Raw genomic sequence first — 12,340 nt, 5'->3', positions numbered from 1 at the left:
CCATCTAAAAGCTTAAAAAATTATTCCGAAACAAGTATACGTCGTTAATCTCCATCTAATGGTGATGTCACTACATTTTGGGGATACACGATGCGCTATAAGGACATCGCCAATGGCCTGGTCGCAACACCAGCACTTTCGTTTGATACGCACGCAACATTTGGCGCAGTCAGCATGGCCGTTGTTGCTCTGAGAGCATATCAACGAGCATGCTGTCTGTGCCAAGTGCTGTGTTCCTATCAACCATAAATATTGGTGTTACGACTGGCCTATTGGTGACGTCCTTGTACCGCACCGTGTCCCCCGAAAGTCAGTGTCATCACCGCAGGGTCGAGGTTACCGACATATACATTTTCCAAAATAAAGATTTTTTTCTTCTAAATGGTTTCTAGATATTGAAAAGAGTGTTCGCCTGAAACTGAAGGGTGTCAAAATAATTAGGAGTTATAGAGATTTATTTTAATTAATTTATTCAGATTTTTTTGATTGAGAATTAATGTGATTTTGTATTGTAGTTCACAGACACTTACCAGCAAGTGTGAAATGTAAATGAATTAGTGTTGCTATTGGGGCATTAGTCACATCGTGCCTGCTCTGTCACAGATCTTTCTAGACCCTTCATTATGAAGATAGAGTGAGGTCAGGACCGACAAAGAATAAGGGTTTAGACAAAGCTATGACAGAGCACGGTACACAATGATGACTAATGCCTCAATAGCAACTCTAATTTGATTACATTTCAGACTTCATGGTAAGTGCATGTGAAACTCGAATATGAGAATATAATGATGTCAATATTTTAATTATAATTGTGAGAGTAGTTATTGGTGTTTTGTATATGTTTTCATTGTTATTTGTAAGAGTAATTAATGTGATCATTGTAATTGTAATAGTAATTAATATTTACATTGTAAATGTAAGAGTTTGTTTCGAGGTTTATTGTAATTGTAAGAATTTATTCGGGTTTTATTGTAATTATAAGAATTTGTATTGTTGTGAAAAATAAAAGTGTTTTTCATTAAATATGGCTTCTACAGCTGGAGGGAGTGGCGCTGGTGGGGGTGATCGTTGTCCTTCTAGAGAGAAGGGCACAACTCCAGTAGGTCGTCGGTCCAAGAAACCTAGCGCTTTTCATAGGGCAGCGCTCCGTTATTTGGAAAAAGAATATAGAGAATGTGTGGCAAGGGGCGAGGAACCTCCGTTTGATCTTGAGGATTTGTTGCGGCGTTACGGTTCGTCACCACCAAACCCAGAGGTTCCAGCTCCGCCATCTTCTTCTGCGCCAGCAAGAAATCCGTCAGAGTATTCTGCGTTCCCACGCAAGGACAGTTGAAAACCTATGTGTTGTTGTGCGAATTTTTAAGTTGCATGTTGGTTGTTGGGATGTTTGTGTTCGCTTTCGAATGCAATCTATATATGTAGTGTTGACTAGATCATGCTAGATGGTTGGAAACTCATGTGTTGTTGAATAAATTGTGTTGGATGTAATAATATTATTCGTTAATACAAAACTGTGAAGTTCCTTTCCATGAATGAAATTGCTTATGCAACGAGAATATATTATTTGTAGATGGATCGACAATGGATCTACGGCGAGCGGTGCACAATGACGTGGATTAACTGTCTTAAAACTTTCCTCGATGCTGCTGAGGCCCACAAGTCGTCGAAAGATTTCATGTTCTGTCCATGCCGCATTTGCAGAAATCAAAAGGAGTTCTCAAAAAGATATACTCTATATGTCCACCTTTTTGAAAAGGGTTTCATGGATAACTATACTCTTTGCACCAAGCACGGTGAACTTGGAGTTTCGATGGAAGACAATAAAGAAGATAATGATGATGATCACATCCCAGACTGGGCTCACTTGTATGAAGCGGGTGGCTTTAAAGATGAACCAATGCATGAGGCAGAAGAAAATCCTGCTGAAGAACAACCACCTGACGAACTAGGTTAGATTTTAGTTGATGCACACAGAGACTCTGAAACTTCGAAGGAGTCAAAGAAGTTTGAGAAGATGTTGGAGTATCACAGGAAAATGTTGTATCCAGATTGCAAACAGGGGTTAAAAAATTGGGTACCACACTGGAAATGCTGCAGTGGAAGGCAGCCAATGGTGTTTCTGATAAGAGATTTGAGGAGCTACCAGGAATTGTAAAGAACATGCTTCCAGAGGGGAACGAACTGCCCCCTACAACGTATGAAGCCAAAAAGATTGTTTGCCCTCTTGGGTTGGACGTACAGAAGATTCACGTATGTCCTAATGATTGTATCCTCTATCGCGGTGAATATGAGGAAATGGATGCATGTCCTGTCTGTGGCGCAAAGCGGTATAAAATCAAGCAAAATGATCCTGGTGTTGTCGACGGTGAGCCCGCAAAGAAAAAAGTTCCCACTAAGGTGATGAGGTATTTTCCGATGATACCACGCTTGAAGCGCTTGTCAAGAAACAAAACAAACGCTAAGCTGATGCGGTGGCACAAGGAAGAGCGTAAGCAAGATCAGATGATGAGACACCCTGTAGATGGGTCTCAGTGGAGAAACGTGGATAGACAATTCCCAAATTTTCACAGCGACCCAAGGAATATAAGGTTTGGTTTAAGTACAGATGGAATGAATCCATTCGACGAGTGGGGAAGCAGTCACAGTACATGCCCTGTGACCCTTTGTATGTTCAACCTTCCTTCTTGGCAATGCATGAAGAGGAAGTATATATTGATGCCGGCACTTATCCAAGGCTCGAAACAACCTGACAACGATTTTGGTGTGTACTTAAGACCCTTGGTTGATGAGTTTTTATTGTTGTGGAAGAGAGAAGGTATATGTGTATGGGACGAGTACAAACATGAGAATTTCGACCTACGAGCATTGTTTTTCATAACCATCAATGATTCACCTGCACTTAGCAACTTGTCCGGGCAATCGAACAAGGGATATCAGGCCTGCACCCATTGTCTAGTTGAAACCGACAGCTTGTACCTGAAAAATTGTCGGAAGGTCGTGTATATGGGCCATCGTCGATTTCTTCCCCTCAGACACCCCTTTAGAAGGAAAGAGAAACATTTCAAAGAAGAACCGAACACTCGTGCTAAGCCTATGTTTTGTGACGGAAAGCGTGTTTTCTCGATGATAAATGATGTTCATGTAGTGTTCAGAAAGGGTCGCGGCAGCCAACCAGTTCTGAATGATGAAAACGGGCATGCACCAATGTGGAAAAAGAAGTCTATATTGTGAGAGCTACCTTATTGGAAAGTCTTGGAGGTCCGCAACACAAATGACGTCATGCACCTGACAAAAAATCTTTGCGTGAATGTACTAGGTTTCCTTGGTACTTATGGTCGGGGAAAAGATACACTGGAAGCAAGACGTGACCTGAAAGAAATGAAACAACGAAAAGATCTTCGACATGAGAAAAGAGAGAAGGGACAACACTACTTGTGTCTTGCTAGCTACACTCTCAGTATAGAGGAGAAGCAAAGCATGTTTGATTGCTTGAATAGTATAAAGGTACCGTCCGGGTACTTGTCAAATATACAAGGAAGATTAAACATGAAGGAAAAAAAGTTGACAAATTTAAAGTCTTACAACTGTCATGTCCCGATGACACAATTGCTTCCAGTTGCGTTGAGGGATATTCTACTGGAGAATGTTAGATTGGACAAATTTAGAGTCTCATGACTGTCACGCCCTGATGACACAATCGTGAGGTTATGTGCTTTTCTCAATGAAATTTCACAGAAGGCAATCGATCTGGAGAAGCTCATACAACTACTGAATGACGTTGTGCAATACCTTATCAGCTTTGAGATGGTGTTTCCACCTTCGTTCTTTAATATTATGACACATCTCTTGGTTCATATTGTCAAAGAGATAAATATTTTGGGACCTATATTCCTACACAACATGTTCCCTTTCGAGAGATACATAGCAGTTTTTAAGAAGTATGTTCGCAATCATTCTCGACCAGAAGGATGTATCTCCAAGGGCTATGGAACAGAGGAGGTCATTGAGTTTTGTGTTGACTTTATTGAAGATCTTAATCCAATTGGGGTCCCCATGTCACGCCACGAGGGGAGACTAAAGGGAAAGGGCATACTAGGGAAGAAATCTACCCAGAAAGTGAAATCCGCAAAGCAAACTTCACCATTCTACAAAATTTATCCCTCGTGGCTCCATATATGGATGAGCACATGAATATCGTACGGTCTGAAAACCCATGGAAGCCTGAGGCCTGGATTACAAGGCATCACATAGATAACTTTGTTGTTTGGCTTAGAGCAAAATTGATGGGTGACGGCACGATTGCAAAGAAACTTCAATGGCGGGCAAGGGGCCCATCAATGACAATCATGCAGTACCAAGGGTACGAGATTAATGGGTACACATTTTACACAAGGGCTCAAGACGAAAAGAGCACCAACCAAAATAGTGATGTACGTATAGATGCAATAGGCAATGATGGAAATAAGGACAGCTACTTCGGAGTCATACAGGAGATATGGAAACTAGAATATGGGCCTTTGATGATTCCTTTGTTTCGGTGCCAATGGGTGAACTGAGCTGGAGGAGGCATAACGATATATCAGTATGGGATGACAATTGTGGACTTCAAAAAAATTGGATATAAAGACGAACCATTCGTCTTAGCGAAAGATGTCGCACATGTGTTCTACGTGAAGAATATGTCAAGCAAGCCTAGGAAAAATTCAGTCAAGTTCGACGACGAGACAAAACGCCACATAGTTCTACCAGGAAAACGAAAAATCATTGGAGTTGAGGATATTTCGGATAAGCCAGAAGACTTTGATCAGTTTGATGACCGTCCTCCGTTCTCAGTTGATGTTGACCCAAGCATCTTGTTAGTCAAAGAGGACGCTCCTTATTTACGCCACGATCACGACCAAGGGACGCTCGTCAAAAGGAAAATTATAAATGTTTCATTAAATAATGTTAAGTCATAGTATCCATTATGTCTTACTTTATTGTTCATTTGATCAAGTAATTTATGTAATAATATATATTTTTTGTGGTCATAAATAATATCAATTAGTATTGTTTACCTATGTATTAATTGCTCGTTCTGTGTTTCCTTCTTCAACATGATCCCCTTCATTGTCTACTCCACTATTACTATTTTTCTTGATCTAAGTAGCATATATTAGCATTTTCATGAATTTTTTTAAATATGTTACACACCAAAAATATTTAAAAGGAAAATAAAACAATTTTTATACGTATATACCTATATTCTACAAAATTTTGATAATGAAAAGTACCATACAATAATTTTGCATGTTCAAAATATTATATCCTTCTATTTTAAATGCATTTATCAATTTCTTACATATTAGAAATGCATAATCCATTACCAAAATAATGCCTGCAAAATATTAATTTTTTTGTTTTAGTAGCGGGCAAGGCTTTGGCTCGGTTAAACTGCCTCCACGAAATTTCCTGCCGGTGGAGGCAGTTTAGTACCGGGCAAAACATTGGTCCGGTACTAAAGTGTCCATATTAAGTATCGGGCCTTGGTAGCATCCGGTACTAAATATACAGGGAGCCAGTTTAGTATCGGGCGTACTGGTATCCCTATATATATACTCTGGGACTTAGATCGATTTCATTCCCCTCGGTCTCCCTCTCGTCGTCGTCGCCGGCCGCCGTCCCGCTCGCTCACCGACGTCCCACCTGACACCGACGCCGTCCAAGACCGCCATCCCGCTCGCGCGCTCCTCGACCGACGACGTGCCGCGTCGGCCCGCGCGCTACTCGACCGCTCTGTCGCCGTCCCCCACGCTCGATCGTGCTCGACCCCGGAGGTCCGCCGCCGCGCGTCAGCGCCGACCCCGACACCCTCGACGACCACCACGCTCCCGGCGCGCCGCCTCCCCTCGCATGCCGCCGCCCCAGACTCACCGTGTCGCCCGGCCCCGGCCCTGCTTGTCCCGCAGCGCCGCCTCCGCCCCTCGCCGACGTCCGCCGCGCCGACCCCGACACCCTTGACCGCCGCACCGCCCCCGGCGCCCTCGACCGCCGTTGCCCCGGCCTCACCTCACCCGTCGCTCTGCCATCGGCGCGCCGCATCCGGATCTTCGCACGCGCGGACGCATCTGGCCTCCCCCACGCTTCGTCATCGATGCGCGGCGCTGCCGGCCTCGCCCTCGCTCCTAGGACGCGGGCGCGCCCCCGTCTGCTTGAAATTTGCGGCTACGTCGGCCTCTCCGGCGGGTCGCGGACGCCTCCGGCCTCCCCGGTGGACCTCGGCTTGCCGCCGGGGTATCGATCTCCGGCACCCGCCGCCGGCCTACAGGAGGTCCGCCTCTCCTTGAGAGACGCCCGCAGGTGCGAGGGATGCGTTGGTGCGAGGGGGGCCCAGGTGATGGCCACGCCAGCCGCTGTGCAGCGGTTCTGCCAGCGAATGTCTGGCATGAGCCCGCGAGGTCTTCACCGGAGTTCGTCCAGGCACAGTTGCGCTACCAACGGGCATCGAGAGGATAAGTCCAGTCTGTTTGGCAATTGATTATTGTTTCCCTGTGTGAGATTGGAACTAAGCATGCGTTTGTTCATGTCAAGTGTGCGGCAGCCTTGAATTGGCTATATGCCTGTGTCTGATGCTGATTGCAGTTAGATTCAGCTAGGACCATTTTTCCTATCTCGAGAGATGTAGCCGAATGGCAGGATGAGGAGGAAAACGGCTGTCTTCTATTTTAGTAAGTACCAATCGTTGTCTCAATGTCTGTCATGTTCTATGACTTATTTATTTTTGTAAGACTATAATGTTTGAAAACAACAAACAAACAATTAGAGAACATTGTTTGATACAATTGGTCAAAAGTTTCAGAAACTAAATTGTCAGGTGAACCTTTGGTTTCTTTTACCTCTTTCTGTTATCCTCAATTATTTCTTGAAGTTAAAGCATTGTGTGCGCTGAGAGTTTCATGATCAAATCTTATATTGTTCCTATCTTTCTGGGAAAGGCAAACATCAATTTTCATTTAGCAAATATATCAAGGAATGTTGCCTCTCCAAGCTTCGCCATACCCGCTGAGCGCTTATGTCCTTCTGGTTCGACAGCCAACAGGGCAAGTCCAAACAGGCGGCCATCGGGCTGAGCTCCACCATTAATGCAGTTTTGTTAGCAGCATGAAGGGGATTGGAGTGACATCTTGTTGTGCGGTGGAAAAGGAAATAAAGAGATCTCCGAAGTGCTAACAATAATGCTAACCAGGGGATTTTTTTTCGTCCGTAGCAATGCAGGGGCACAGAACTACTTGAATTCCTGTATGTGCATTGATGAAGATGAATTCCTGTATGTGCTACTGCCATAGTGTTCTACTAAACTTTTAAAATAATATGGTTCTATGGTACTCAAGGTGCAATGGCCTCTTCTTATATGATGGACACTCTCACCGTGGAGGAAAACCAAAACCTGACACTCCTGTGATGGTTTTCTGAAAATACAGATGGCAACTTGCCATTTCATCAGAAAATTCAGATGCCTCAAGTTGGTTCTGGAAGCAACATGCTGAACAGATTCAATCAATTGGGTCCAGCGGTATCATTTAGCTTTTATTCACATGATAGTAGTGCAGGATCTTAGATGCTTTTATGCTTTTTTCCTGAGTAGAGTGAGATCAGGTTTTTATCTCAAACCAATCTGGTTGACAGTACCGATATTGATCTAATAGCTTGCTCTTTCAATATATTCCTCTATATTGGATTTATCTTTCCATATATTCACTTATGTAATGTTCCAGCTAACATGTATCAGCATATTTCGCTGCATATATGCTGCAGTGATTGCAATAGAGTTTAGGAGGGCCTGCAGAGGATGACGATTCATGTGCTGGGAGCGTGATGGGAACTCAGCCTTCTTGAACGTCTCAGGTAATAAGTTAGATTCTCGCTCAGGTCGAGGGAGAAGTTCGACCTTTTGTTTCTAGGTTACACAGCTACCTGTCAACAGCCATTGCCCTTTTGGTAAGTTGCATTAGTTTTGGCAAGCAATCTGATCTGAACTGCATTGCCATGCTGCATTAGTGCTATATAGGAGATTCCTTTCCTTAGTTTCACAGTTTGTTGTGTGAGTAGATCATCAAACCTATATAAGTGCTTTCTTCGGATCCTTCGACTGAAATCTGCTATATTATTCCTTTGTGACATCCTTGTGCAAATCTAGAGATTGCTCCATTAATCCTATATGAGATTGTCCGAGCAATTATCCTTTGCATGCCTAGAAAACAAATGTCAAGTTGATCATGCTTTTCAGATGGTGTCCTAATTTTATCAGGACACTTGAGTAGATGTTGCCTGAAAAAAAAAAATCTTTTGAGTTTATTATTATGCCATTGACATGCACTTCTTCCTTGCCCCATATATTCCTTTGCGGCCAATTATTTGCAAGTTTTTGTTGCAATTCAGTAATGGGCTGTGTAGTTCTTTTTTTCAGGAATATGAGTTGGACGAAGGCCTATAAATTTATAACACATAGTGTCCACAATCTTTCATTACACCACCTGCTAGATTTGTGCTCTTCTTTTGCTCTCCTCGACAAAATACTGCTGACCTCTTTTGTTAAGAAAAGAAACTACTGCATTTATGTGAGTAGTGCAATATATCATTTGCACATTGTTGCTCAAAGCATATAATTTGTGAATATTAATTTCCACTTTGTGTTTGTATCTGTTTGTTGATTTTAATCTATATATCGTGATCATGGTTTTAAATAGCGGGCTATAGCCTCGTTATAGCCCCGCCATAGCCTTTTTAGAGGGTTCCCGCTACGCTATTTGTATTTGTGCCACTATGACAGCTATGGACGCTAAATTGAGCTATAGCTGCGCTAAATAGCATAGCTTTAGCTCCGCTATAGCTTTTATCCTTAGCTTAGTGCTACTGTTTTGGTCTTTTGGACAAATAAATATTTAATTGTATGATTTTTATTGCATTGTCAACTTAAGTAATGTTCTCATAGCTCTAGAAACATATTTATGTTTATGAAATTCGCTAATTATTATGTTTTTGTGCATCTATTACTTGTATTTTTTATGGTTTAGTGGTAAACCGCTATTTGTCATAGCCCGCTATAGCCTCGGGAAAAAATACGCCGCTATTTATCATAGCCCGCTATTTAAAACTATGATCATGATTTAAAAGAACATACAAGTTGCATGTACAAATATTTTCTGTTAATATATGTGAGTGTTCTATCTCTAATGAATGTATGGAATCGAGCGTGCTCAATACTATTTCTCCAGCTGGTTACACATCAGACTTGCAAAAAATTCATTCTTGTACATCATGGTATATGTAACTTTATATATTGCTTTTTTATGTATTGTACAAATTTTTTATCACCCGTAGTATATTATGAATCCCGAGTGCATTATTAGCACATATTAGAAGTACATATAATATTTTAAGTGTATATAATTATAATAAATGTATTCTCTTGTACGCTAGATACGAATATATATGAATACGAAGACGTACAAGAATACGAATATGCAGACATACACGAATAAGAATACGCAAACGTACACAAATATGAATTAGTTGAAACCTAAAAAAATAAAAAATCGAAAAAAAAAGATAGATATTACCAACCGATACTAAATGGCTGCACCAGGTGCGCCTGGGTGGTAGGCACTTGAGTACCGGTCGGTAACACCAGGCGGGTTGACCGGTATTAAGTGATGGCGCACTTAGTACCGGCCAGGCGGGCGCCTGGTACAAACAGGGGGGTTCCTGCCCAGTACTAATGGAGGTTTTTCAAGCAGTGAACTTAGCAGCGTACTATACTGGAGCGCAAGATGCTCATGTAGCCAAGTGCAGAAGCACTCAAATTTGGGACTATGGAAGCGGTTGGTGCAATGGAATGCTCGTCGCCAATAAGTGAAAGCAGTGGCACTGTCTCTTTACACATACTCCTTCCCTGTCTCTGATCAGTTATGGACGAAAAGGCATAAGTAACTAGCTAGGAAGTCTGATCGTTTCTTTGTGTCTGGGCACAACCTCCGGCCACAGACACCCAGCCACGCCGTTCTGAAAGGAATCGGGTGCTCGTAGCCTAAGAAAGGAAGGAGGTGAATTAGGCAACTTGAAACCTTAACCTAAGGCTCTAATTAGTTTGCACAATATTTAAACTAAAACATACTATCTAAATGTACAACTACAGTTCAACTAGTGTGAAACTCTCATCCCAAAATAAGTTTTACAACCTATATAGCCAATCCTATCAAGAAACTACTCTATGAAAGTAAAGGCACATAAAGATTGCTAGAATGAAATGTGGAAGCTTAAAGGATGGATGGGAGAACGCAAACTCTTTGACATGAGAATTTATCTCGTGGTTCAGTTAGCCACAAAGGTATACCTACATCCACGTTGTTGAAACACTCACAAAAAGTGTTACTTCACGAAAATCAAGTCTATTCTGTGAACACAATCACGATCACATTGATCCCACTTTCCACTAAGGAGTTTCACCAAGAAGGGTGGGGGTCTCCACGTCCCCCGCACAAAAATGTCGTCTCCACTCCACACCAAGCCGGAGGGTCGATGATGTTGCCGGCGAGCCACCAAGACTCCAAGGATGGCTGGCACACCGAGTACAAGCTTGAGCAGCTCTCAAGCACTACACACAACTTTGCTCTCACACTCAAAATTGAGCTATCCTAGCACTCTCACTTACAAATCTTGTGCTAAACCTAAGAGTTTGATCACTAAGCACTTTGGTTGGCTTGGAGGTGTTCTTCAATGTGTATGGGGTCCCTCTAAACTCCAACAGCTCCAAAATGGTCGGGGTGAGGCGCTTAAATAGCCCACCAAGTCGAACTAGTCATTTGTAGCCGTTATCTCCTTTTCTGCGTAGCCATCGGATCTTTCGATGGGGGTGTCGGACCTTCCTGTCACATTGCGCCTGAATAGTAGCCGTTGGCGGTCTCAGCTGATGTGGAGGCCATCGGATCATCCGATGCATTGCTCTGATGGGGCGTCGGATCATTCGGTGCTGAAGAACTGTCTTCTTTTGCAACTGTAATGCTGACATCATTGATCCGGTGCTTTAGTCCGATGGGCATCGGACTATCCGGTGTTGAAGGAGTTTTGAAAACTTGAGAAACATGCTCTCTAGAGGATACTCCTATGATTAGTCCGATGGTGCTTTCTTGGGAGCATGGGATCATCCGGTGTCATTACGGTTTTCAACTGATGTCAGAATTAGTTCGGTTTTAGTGGGTCGGATAGTCCGATGGGTGGTGGGGGGCATTGGTTAGTCCGACGGCCCACCAGATATTCCGGTAGTACTAAGAATCTTGTTTCCTTCTTGCATATGTTCAATTCGTCGCAGCAGTCATTTGGACATTCCAAATATATTCTATTTCTATTTTTTCACAGCGACTTGAGTGTCTCAACGATGGTTTGGACGTCTCGACGGTGGATTGGATGTCTCGACGGTGAATTGGACGTCTCGGATATGGTTTGGACTCCATCCAAGAAAACTAAAAATTTCTACAAATATAATCTCGCAAACTTGTTAATCCTATTGATTATGTTATCACTCTATCACCAAAATCACTCGAAATAGGCTAAACAAGACCATGTTCGTTACAGGTTCGATCCTTCGTCATCACCTGACGGAACACGAAAGCGACCGAAGGGGCTTCCGAGCAAGGTAGGATCCATTTCCTGGTGAATGTGTATGGGTATCTTAGAATAGAGCATCGTGGATGAATGTGATCTCTAGAGAATGCCTCAAGCTAGAGTACGTGATTTGTGTTTCTTGGTATGGAGATAATAATATAGTTCGCGTTTAACATGGTTTGGAGACTTCTAAACTTCTAGAGTATATGCGATCGACTACAGATGGCTTTAATCAGCATGCCTGTATCACGAGTTGGTAGGTCACTAGCTAACATGAGAACCCTTCAAGAGAAAAAAAGCTACACATGAGAAAGAAACCAATTTATACGTCGGTCTCTCCTCCATTTTCGGCTAAGCCAACTTTACCAAAATGGCAAGCCTTGCCATAGCCAGCTAGTATGGAATCAATCACAACAAACTTACATCCATTGAGGGCGTGATGCTAGTGATGACTTTTAGTCAGATTGTTGGTATTTCCATTTCTATATAACAATTGAGGAATTTTACAATTGAAAAAAATAGAAGTCGTTTATCTAATAAAATCCTACGGTGATGAAGGTATGAAGTACCCAGAAATACCTAGGGTAAAATACTTGGTACTTCCAAAATATGGGACTAAGTACCAAAAAATGTGGGACCGGGTCCTAATTTAATTTAATTTTTCATCTTTTGGAAAGGGTATTAGGGTAATTGCATTTTG

This window comes from Panicum virgatum, chromosome 5N (genome assembly GCF_016808335.1).
Source record: "Panicum virgatum strain AP13 chromosome 5N, P.virgatum_v5, whole genome shotgun sequence".
Classification (NCBI taxonomy): Eukaryota; Viridiplantae; Streptophyta; class Magnoliopsida; order Poales; family Poaceae; genus Panicum; species Panicum virgatum.
Note: the sequence above shows the minus strand (reverse complement) of the source record.